The sequence below is a fragment of the Chrysochloris asiatica genome, unplaced genomic scaffold, assembly GCF_000296735.1.
Source record: "Chrysochloris asiatica unplaced genomic scaffold, ChrAsi1.0 scaffold00188, whole genome shotgun sequence".
Classification (NCBI taxonomy): domain Eukaryota; kingdom Metazoa; phylum Chordata; class Mammalia; order Afrosoricida; family Chrysochloridae; genus Chrysochloris; species Chrysochloris asiatica.
In genome coordinates this window covers 4,756,797-4,768,437 of record NW_006408706.1, presented here as the reverse complement: position 1 = coordinate 4,768,437, position 11,641 = coordinate 4,756,797, and the positions used below count along the sequence as shown (strand labels likewise).

The 11,641-nt window shown below is 39.0% G+C and overlaps 1 pseudogene; it reads right to left on the bottom strand.

Moving 5' to 3' along the window:
* Positions 1–10,415: 10,415 nt before the first annotated feature.
* On the bottom strand, positions 10,416–11,620 carry LOC102834889 (annotated as a pseudogene).
* Between the last annotated feature and the right edge of the window lie 21 nt (positions 11,621–11,641).

The following is an 11,641-nucleotide window of genomic DNA, read 5'->3' as shown; positions in this document are numbered from 1 at the left end:
ATTAATGCCTAAGATATTGTTGTTTATGCATTCCATTTCATTTTTGACAACTTCTAATTTTCCCAGATTCATACTTTGTACATTCCATGTTCCAATTTTCAATGGATGTTTACAGCTATTTTTCTTCATTTTGAGTTGTACCCCATCAGCAATAGAAGTTTCTGTGGGTTTTCTCCCACGAGCTTAACTCCATTCACGTCAACTCTACTTTGAGGAGACATCTGTTCCCTAGTTGCATTTTGAGTGCCTTCCAAGCTGAGGGGCTCATTTTCTGGCATTGTATCTGACAGTGTTTTTCTGCTATTCATAAGATTTTCAGTGACTAAAGATTCAGAAATAGTTTGTCACTCTTTCTTCCTAATCTATCTTTTTCTAGAAGCTCATCTGAAACCTATCCACCATGGGTGACCCTACTGGCTATTTAAAATACCAGTGGCCTAGCCCTCGGAATCATAGCCGCTCACAAGCCACCACCGTACGACAGACGAGTAGTGGCTGTTTGGTTTTATGTCAAAACTGTCACTTTTAAGATAGACTTTTAAACTGTCACAAGTTAGGATAGATGTAATAAAACATGTGAAAGCTGGACAGTGAATAAGGAAGACTGTAGAAGAATTGATGTCTTTGAGTTATGGTGTTGGAGAAGAATATTGAAAGTGCCACGGGCTGCCAAAAGAACCAATAGATCTGTGTTGGAAGAAGTGCAGCCAGCATGCGCCTTAGAGGCCAAGATGGCCAAACTTTGTCTCTCATACTTCAGACATATTGTCAAGAATATGGAGAAGGATATCATGTTTGGCAAGGTGGTGGTTCAGAGAAAAAGAGGAAGACCCCCAATGAGATGGATTGACCAAATGGCAGCATCAAAGGCCTCAAGTGTGACAAAAATAGTGAGGCCAGGATTGGGCAGTGTTTCATTCTGCTGTGCATAGGGTTGCTGTGGGTCGGTACTGACTTGATGGCACGTAACAACAACATCTTAACTTGATTCTCATTTTTTACTTTTATTATTTATTTTATTGAGTCCTGTTGTGGTGCTGCGGGTTAATGTGCCAGCTGCAAAGCCCTTTGAACTGCAAGTTCGGTAGTTCAGACTCACCAGCTGCTCCTCAGAAACCCTATACAGTGTTGCTATGGGTCAGAATTGACTTGACCTCAAGTTTATTCCAACTAATAGCAACCTATGCACAACAGACAAAAGACATTGCCAACTCCTGGGACAGACTCACAATTGTTTTTTACGTTTAAGACCATTGCTGCTACCACTATTTCAGTCTATCTCATCGGAGGGGTCTTCCTGTTTTTTTTTTTTTTTCTGACCCTCCACTTTACCAAACATGATGTCCTTCTGTAAGGACTGGTTCTTCTAGGCAACATGTTCAAAGTGTCTCTCCATCTTTGCTTCTAAGGAACATTCTGGCTGTACTTTTTCCAAGACAGATTTGTTTGTTCTTCTGGCAGCTTCTGATACTTTCAATATTCTCCATCACCATAATTCAAATGCAAAATATTCTTCTGTTATTCCTTGTTCATTGTCCAAATAACACATGCATAGGTTGTTGTTATGTGCTGTTAAGTCAGCTTTGAGTCATATCAACACTGCATAGGGTTTTGAGAAGTGGCTATTGGGTTTGAACTGATTACATTGCAGTTAGCAGTCCAGTACTTATTCTACAGCACCACACCAGTAAATGCATATGAAGTGTTTGAAAATACCATGGTTTGGATAAGATGCACCTTAGAGCACTAAGCGCAAAGTGACATCTTTGCTCTTGAACACTTTAAAATGCCTTCTGAAACAGATTTGCCCAATGCAATATATACTTCATTTAATTTCTTAAGTGATTCTTCCATTAGTGTTGGTTGTGGATCGAAGCAAAATGAAGTCTTTGACAACTTCAGTCTTTTCTCTTTATCATGATGTTATTTTTTAGTGTGGTGCTGTTGATTAATGTGCTGGATGAACTGCAAAGTTGCTTTGAGCCACAAGATTGGTGGTTCAAAATACCAGCTACTCCTCAGAAACCCTATAAAGTGTCTCTGTGGGTTGGAACCGACTCAAAGGCACTCAACAACAACTAAAACAACAACAACAACAAAGTTATTAGTCTACTTGTGAGTATTTGCGTATTCTTTACACTGAGGGGAAGAACATGCTCTGCATTTCTCAAGCTGAAAGAACTGAGGAAAAATTCAAGCACTGACTTGAAATACTAAAGGATTCTTTGGGCAAAATATTGAATGATGCAGAAAGCAACAAAAGAAGATAGAGGGATTATACAGTCAATGTGCCAAAAAGAAATGGTCAATATTCAACCATTTTAACAAGTATCATATGATCTAGAGCCAATGGTACTGAAGGAAGATTCAAAGGTGCACTGAAGGCATTGGCAAAGCACAAGTCTCCAGGAATTGATGGAATATTAATAGAAATCTTTCAACAAACTGACACATCACTTGAGGCAATTTACCTATGCCAAGAAATTGAGAAGACAGCTAACTGGTCAATTGATTGGAAGAGATCCATATTCATGCTCATTTCAAGTGAGGTGACCCAACAGAACATGGAAATCAGCAGACCATATCATTAATATCACGTGGAACTAAAATTTTGCTAAAGATAATTTTTTAAAAAATGGCTTCAACAGCACATTGACAGGGAACTGTCAGATGCTCAATTGGATTCAGACAGTGACGTGAAATAAGGGATATCATTGCTGAAATCAGATGGATCTTAGCTGAAAGCAGAAAATACTAGAAAGATATTTACCTATGTTTTATTGACTGTGTAAAGGTTTTGAGTGTGTGGATCATGACAAGCTATCAACAACATTGCATAGAATGAGTATTCCAGAACACTTACTTATGCTCATCAGGAACCTGTACATAGACCACAAGGCAACTGTTAGAATAGAACAAGGGAACACTGAATTGTTTAAAATTAGGAAAGGTGTGTTCCAGTTTTGTATTCTTTCACCGTACTTAAATCTTTATGTTTTGCAAATAATCCAAGAAGGTGGATTATATGAAGAAGAATGTGGTATCAGGATTGGAGAAAGACTCATTAACAATCTATGATATACAGATAATACAACCTCAGTTGCTGAATGCCAACAGGATTTAAAATGCTTGCTGATGAAGACCACAGCCATCGGTATGGGTTGCATCTTACAGTAAAGAAAGCAAAACTTTTCACCACTTGAGCAATAAATAACATCATGATAAATGGGGAAAGGACTGAAGTTGTCAAATACTTCATTTTGCTTAGATTCACCATCAACAGACATGGAAGCACAGATTAAGAAATCAAACAAAATGTGGCATTAGGCAAATCAACTGTACAAGCAGTGGGCTCAAGCATAGCAGCAATTGTGAGGATGGCACAGGACTGAGTGGTGTTTAGTTCTGTTGTAGAGAGGGTTTCTATGGGTCAGAACTGACTTGACAGCACCACTACCAGTAACAACAATATGGGTAAGAAATTGAACAGTGTCGCAAGCACTAAAGGAAGATGGAAGAAAGAATACATGGAGTCAATGTCATCACAAAGAGTTGGTCATGGTTAACAGTATCAGGAGCATATGATCAAGAAGTGATGGTACTGATGGATGAAGTCCAAGCTGCACTGGAAGCATTAGCAAAAACAAGCCTCCAATAAATGATGGACTATCACTTGAGATGTTTCAACCAATGATATAATACTGAAGTGTTCACTCATCTTTGCCTACAAATTTGGAAGACAGCTATCTGGCCAATTATATTGTTATAACAAATCTGACCAACCAACTGGAAGAGATCCATATCTGTGGCCATTTCAAAGAATGGTGATCCAATGGAATACAAAAATTATCCAACATTATAATTAGTACTACCTTCAAGTAAAAATTTGGTGATAATAATTCAAAATCAGTTGCATCAGTACATCAACAGGGGCTGCGAGAAATTGAAGCCAGATTCAGAAGAAGATGTGGAATGAGGCATATTATTGCTTATGTCATATGGATCTTGACTTAAAGCAGAGAATGCAAACAACAACAAAAAAAACCTAGCATTTTCTTGTGCTTTATTGAGTATACAAAGGCATTAAACTGTGTAGATCGTAATATATTATGGATAACATTGCTAAGAATGGGAATTCCAGAACATTTAATTGAGCTCATGCAGAACTTGTACATAGGCCAAGAGGTTGTTGTTTTAACAGGTAAAGTGATAGACATATTTTTAAAAACCAGGATAGGGTTGTATCCTATTACCATATTTAATCTTTATGCTAAGCAATTCATCCCAAAGACTGAACTATAGAATGAATATCACACTATCATAATTTCAGAAATATCATTAACAACTGGAGATATGAAAATGATATGACCTTGCTTGCTGAAAGTGAAGAGGACTCGAAGCACTTACTGAGGAAGAATAAAGACTATACCCTTCAAAATGGGTTATACCTCAACGCGAAGAAAACAAAAATCTTCCCCACTTGACCAGCAACATCATGACAAATGGAGAAAGGGTGGAAGTTATCAAGAATCTTGATTTATTTGGATTCCCAATCAATGCCCATGTAAGCAGTAGTCAAGATATCAAATGGCCTACAGACAAATATACTGAAAAAAATTAAAGTGTTACCAATAAAGATATCATCTTGAGGACTAAGGTACAACTAACTCAAGCCATAGTATTTTCAGCAGTCTCTTCTGCATTTGAAAACTAGACAAAGATTAAGGAAGACCAAAGAAGAATTGATGCATTTGAATTGCGGTGTTGTTGAAGAATACTGAATATATCATGAACGATCAGACAAATGAACAAATATATCTTATAGAAAATGTACTCAGAATGTTCCTTAGAAGTAAAGATGGTGAACCTTTGTCTCCTGAACTTTGGACATGTTATCATAGGGACCAGACCTTGGAGAAGGACATGATACTTGGTAAAGTTGAGGATGAGAGAGAAAAAGGAAGACCCTCAATTAGATGCATTGACTTGGTAGCTGGAATAATGTGCTCACACATAGCATCATCAAGATGAGGATGAATCAGAACTGGGCAGTGTTTTATTCTATTGTCTTTAAGTTTTCATGAGTTTGAATTCACTCCATGGCACTTCACCACAAAACCAACATGTAGCTACCAAAACAATCAACATTCTTACTTGTGAAAACCAGGATTTATACTCCTGTGGTAATTTGGATTGTTTTCCCTTATCAAATATCGTAGTCTGCATGGTATAAGAATTTTTATGTTAAAGTTAATGAAGCACTTCATGCCTGACCTTATTTCCTGGAAATGGAGACTTTGATCTGGCTAGAGTTTGCTAACTTTGTTTTTGTGGTTAGCTGTCTTTAATCCCCTGGAAATAGTTTGAAGCAATATCTCTACAGCCGTTTAATAAACAGACAGTCTTAAAGACTTCTGTCTTGCATTCTTGGGCACCACAATACTGTTCCCTGAACAATAATGCAGCATTGTAAACACCCCCGGAATTACATGAAAGCTACAGTGTGCTAATTCCTTTCAAACACATTCCTAAAAAGAACAGTTTAAATTGTATGTAGCTTTCTCAGATCATAAGAATAATTATGGGGATTATTGTAAATGCTTTTAGATCCCTTCAGTTATCTTTTGCAATAGACCTTTTTCCAAGTAATTTATAAATCTATGGAATCAACTTTATACTTGGAATTTTAGGCAATGAACTCATTTCAATATTGCAAAATACTAGAATGTTAAGCTTCCTTTACAAGTATAAGCATTACAGTAACTACATTCAGAGAGGATAAACACAAAAAGGAAAGGGCTGTTAGAGACAGAAGGGTGGTGATGTGTGGTTATGGATAAGGCAGAGGGGAGAATAAAGTAACAAAAATAGAAAATAATTCAAAATGGAAAATACCATGACACCCCAAAATGAGACATAATTTAAAGAAATGAATAGAATAATCACAGCATATTTTAATACTAAGAGCAGAAGCTTATAGATTTCACATTATCTTGGAGCTCAGTAGTAAGATGGTAGAGAATGAGAAATAAAGTTGTTTTTGCTTAATTTTGATAATGGAGTGGTATTTATACCACTTGCGAGGCACAAATGGCTAATGATCATGATTTCTAACTAAAATGTTGGCAATTGGCGTTCACTTTGAGGCACCATAGAAGAAAGTTCTGATGCTCTGCTTCCAAAACATTACCCAGTGAAATCTGTAAGAAGCAAAGTTCCATTCTGACGCACATGGGGTCACAATGAGTCAGAATCAACTCAACAGCAACTGGCTTAAAACAGAGTACCAGAAAGATGTTTATTTCACTGACTATGCAAACACATTCAACTATGTGGATCCTAACAACTGTGAGTAGCATTTAGAAGAATGAGAACTCAAGAACACTTTGTTGTACTCATGAGGAACCTGTACATAGACCAGGAGCCATTCATTCAAGCTGAGAAAGGGGATGCTGATGGTCTAAATTCAGGAAAGGTGTGCACCAGTGTTGTATCTGTTCACTATACTCACTCAATTTTATTTTGAGCAAATAATCTGAGAAGCTAGATTATCATGGTATCAGGATTAGAGGAACACTCATTAAATACCTTGGAAATGCAGATGACACAACTTTGCTGTCAGGAAAGAGAACTTAAAATTTTTACTGATGAAGATCAAAGCCTTCAGTATGGATTGCACTTCAATGTCAAGAAAACAAAGACTTCATAAGTGGGCCCTTCATGACAAACAGAGAAAATTTTGAAGTTGTCAAGGATTTTTTTTTTTTGGCTTGGATCAACAGTTAACACATATAGAAACAGCAATCAAGGAATCAAACAATATATTGCATTAGGCAAATCTGCTACAAAAGACCTCTTTAAAGAACAAAGGTGTCACTTTGAAGAAGGTGCTACTCAAGCCATAGTATTTTCAAAAGCCTCATATGCGTGTGAAAGTTGGACAATGAATAAGGAAGACAGAAGAAGAATCCATGCATTTGAATTGTGATGCTGGTGACATTGCAAGTATCATGTACTGCCAGAAAAACAAACGAATCTGTCTTGGGAGAAGTATAGCCAGAATGCTCCTTAGAAGCTACAATGGCGAGACTTCATCTTCTATTCTTTGGACATGTTGTCAGGAGGGACCAGTCCCTGGGGAATAAAGTCATGCTTGGTAAAGTAGAGGGTTAGCAGAAATGAGGAAGACCCCAAAATGGGATGGATTGACACCGTGGCAAAAATCAAGCTTAACAATAATTTTGAGGATCACATAGGATCAGGCACTTTTGTTCTATTGTACTAGGGTTGCTATGAATCAGAAGCATCTCAATGGCAAGTCCTTTTTGCCTTGAGAAAATATATTAAGACTATCACTTGTAGTTTTCAATGTTGATAGGTGCCTTCAATCCAAAATATCACCTTTAGTTGTGAGATTGCATCAAGAACATCATACAAGAAAGCAAAAGGTCATTAAAATACATGAAGGGAAGAAAAGGCTAAAGTAGCTATCAGATGAGACTCTGAAACTTGCTCTTCAATATAAAGCTAATGTGAATGGAAGAAATGGTGAAGTAAAAGATCTGAACAGAAAATTTCAATGGGCTGTTCTAGAAGAGAAAGTAAAGCATTGAAATGAAATGTGCCTAGACCTAGCATTAGAAATAGAATGGTGATTACAGTCACAGCTCCACTTGTCTCTGCTGGTCTGTGTTGTATTGCAGTAGGTGACTCCATTGTGCAGGTAGCATTGAAAGGGCACTGATTTGTCCTGAATGGATTTGGCATTTTACTGGATATAAATCTGTGTTTTTGAAACATAATTTTGCAGTTAGTGGAATTCCTTATTTACCTTCATTGTGTCTCACTTTGACAAGGGCACACATTTAATAATGGAATATATGCAACCTTACCCGCCCCCCCCCAAAAAAAAAATCCCACTGTGCAGGTACTAAAAAGAAGATGTTGATAGTCATACAAAATGGAATAGTTTTCAATATTATTGAGTAAAAAAGATGAGGTACATAAAAGTGTGTTAAGTAAAATTCCTGGTTTAAAAATGTTTTTAAATGAAGCATAAATAGACAGAAAAATAGATACTATTAAAAGACATGGGTAGGTAGATAAATAGATGCATAGGTGCTTGTGGCTATATGAATGAAGAATTCATTAATTCTAGTCTAAATCATAATTGAGTTTTAAGAATGGTTATCTTTTGGTGTTGGGATAAGGTAGTCATTAGCACTGAAATTAGTGTCTTCTGCTTTTTATTTAATAATTTTCTGTATTAAAATTAAAAAAATGTATTAATATACATTTTATTAACAAAAAGTCAACATAAATTATTCGTATATAGACATGAAGTTCTGCTGTTTTCCTCTTTATGCTCCTTCTTAATAATTTTTTAAAATCTCAATAAATATACTAGAAAAGAAATGGAGAAAAAACTTACCAAATAAATTAGAAAGAATAATAAAATGAAGCTTCTGAAAAATATGAAGTTTACGTTTTCTTAATGGTAATAATTGTAACAAATATTGTATCACCATATATTATCTATTGTAATCCTCTTTACAACTAGGAAAATTAAGTGTTGTTATTGGATAATGTTTTTTTTAAACAAACGAAGAAATGAACCTCAAAAAGTGTTAACTTCCTCAGAAACATGTCATTAGTCATAAAACAAAGCCAGAGTATACAGGTTGAATGTCTTTCTCTGTTAATAGCTAAAGGGAAATGGAATAAATTGCCACCTAAATGTTCCCATTTATATTATATCAGAGAAAAATAAAGGTAGCAATAAATAATATCTGTATTTTCTTCAGAGTCTACCAATTAGGAAGTAAACTGTAGCAATCAAATAAGGAGTAACACCCCAAACAGTAATATTTCATTGTTAATTTGCTTTGGAAGTACTCTTCAACAGAAGCATAAATCAGAAAGTGAATCACTCCATTATTGAGCAATAGAAAGGAGATGTTTTAATGCCAATTAAACACCAATCATACACCACTTGTTTAAGTACTACCTCCTGATGCACAGCAGGAAACAGGTTTGGCTAGAGTAAATTTTTTAAAAAATTATAAAGTATAGATAATAATAAGCTGTCATGTCTATAATTTAAACCCAGTATGCACATTTCTGTGGTATGAAATTTTCCTTGTAGGAAGTTGTATTAAATATTACCATGCCAACTTTTTGGGCATTGAAAAGCACAAACTCATACATTTTTAGTGAAGAATCAAATTGCACAGTCTTTAGGCAGTGCAAATGATTAACAAACTCAGGTGCTGTTTGAAAGGTAGGAAGCTTGAGTCACCCTAAGATAGCTCAGAAGAAAGGCATGGTATCTACTTCGGAAATATTGTTGTTGTTGTTGTTATGTGCCGTGGAGTCAGTTCTGACTCACAGCGACCCTGTACAGTGTTTCCACGGCTATAAATCTTTACGGGAGCAGAAAGCCTCATCTTTCTCCCGCGGAACCGCTGGTAGTTTCAAACTGCCGACCTTGAGGTTAGCAGCCCAATTCGTAACCACTACGCTACCAGAGCTCCTTAATATTAGCCATTGAAAATTCTATTGAGCATAGTTCTACTCTGCTTACATGGAGTCACCAAGACTTAATAGACTATTTTATTTTATTTTATTTTTTTGCAAAATTGTCATAAGGCTCTCCTTATGGGCCTTTCCAGTGATAGGGCATTTTATTTTAAGACTAGGAGAGAGATTTTTATTCTGTTTTTAGCCAATGTACTTATCAACATGCAATTGCCCATGCCAACCCTTGGAATGGAATTTGCATGAAAGCAAGGGCACTTTAGGCTTGCTTATCTGGCACATAGTAGGTGCTTTAAAAGTTTGGATTGAATAGATTTGTCGGATGAACACAGTGTGAATCTGAATCCCTGAAAGGAGTCTAAGCTTCCCAAACTCTCTTCCTGATTCACAGTCCTTGGAGTTGACTGGAAGGAGGACAGTGCGGTGGAATGGGATCAACTTCTAGCTAATAGACATATGGGACGGTAGGGAGAGTTGAGAGGACTTGTCCCTTGGTGACATCACAAAGGAGCATAAGCCAATACCTATATATGCTCTACCTCAGATCCCACCCAGTGGTTCAGGCAGTTTAGCAGCTAGCTGTCCAACCTAAGTGAGACTGGGTGGAGCTCTCACCCTGGGGATGGGCAAGGAGTTCAGTCAGAGTGTGCCTGCCCTGGGGTCTACTGATCCAGCCTCTAGGCCCTGCTCCCGGGGCAGAAAAGAATGTGGGGGGCATCAGGCTGCAGGAAGACGGATGACCCAAGACTCCCATTCACCACTCCAACTGGGGCCTGTCAAAATGAGAGCCAGAGAGATTGGGAACCAATCTTCTAGGGGTCTTCTGAGGGATGTCCACTTCTTTACTCCCTGTGCCTCTGAACTAAATCCCCTTGCCTTCAAGTGTTCAGCCCCCTTCCCAGTTCCAGTACATGTCTAATGCCATGGATATTCTTAATGGTATAAGCTGATATCCCTTAGGAGTGCCTTCTTCGTCAAACTCTATCTTGACCAGCTTGAAGGGGAAGCGCTCGTGGAAGATCCCGTTGATACGGGCTCCCCCTGACAGTTCATAAGTGTCGTTCTGGTCTTGTGAACCTTCGATGCGCTTTTGAAAATCCACAGCAAATTAGTGGACCATCTGCAGCAGTGCCTTGGTCTTGCGTGCTGGATCATCAGGGCGGAAGTTCTTGAGCTCGTCCACTTCCTTCTTGATGGACAGCAGCTGGCTCTGTAGCTTGTTCCGTAACCCTGGCAGCGTGCCTGGATGTGGTTTGTCAATTGCTTGTTGAGCCCCTTCTGCAGGTAGGGTGTGCCCATGCGGTCAGCGAAGTGACGGTATGATGGGTGGGAGAGGAAGAACTTGCGCTCAGCAGCCAAGGCGGCCGTGATGTCCTTTTTGCCGTCGTGTCCTTCTGGCTCCGGTTCACCACCCCAATGTAGCCTCTGCGCAGGGGCAGCAGCTTGTTTTCCAGCACGTCATGGGATGTCTTCATCCATAGGTCCAGCTTGGTGATGACCCCGATGGTGCGCTGACCCTGAGGGTCCACCTCCTTGGCGATTTTGAGGGCATCGGAGTTGGCCAGGTCGGAGTTGGCGGGCGACACAGCCAGGATGAGGCAATTCTCTTTGGTGACGAACTGCAAAGCATGTCCTGGATCCGGTACTCGATGTCGGCAGGCTGGTTCCCCACTGGGACCTTCATCATTCCTGGCAGGTCCACCAAGGTTAGATTCAGCACAGGCGGCGAGCAGACGCGGAGGTTGATGGGAACCCGGGAGATGCCCTTGTTGGTGCCAGTGACTCAGTTCATCTCAGTCTCGATTTCCAGGCGCAGCTCCTCTAAGTCAGTGAATTTCTTGCCCTTGCAGTGCAGAAACTCGGCATATTCTGTGGTAGAATTGACCAGCTTCAAGACCAGGGGGCAGCGGGTGACAATACCAGATCCTCAAGGCAGAAAGTCCCTGCCTACGAGCACAGAGCTCTTGCCAGCGCTCTGGCTGCCTACCACCACGATCTGTGGCAGGTCCAGGTCCACATATTGGCGGATGGCAGAGAAGGCATCCTGCATTCAGCTGAGGTCCTCCCTGCCGCAGTTGCCCATGGCTGCGGCTGGCACAAAAGG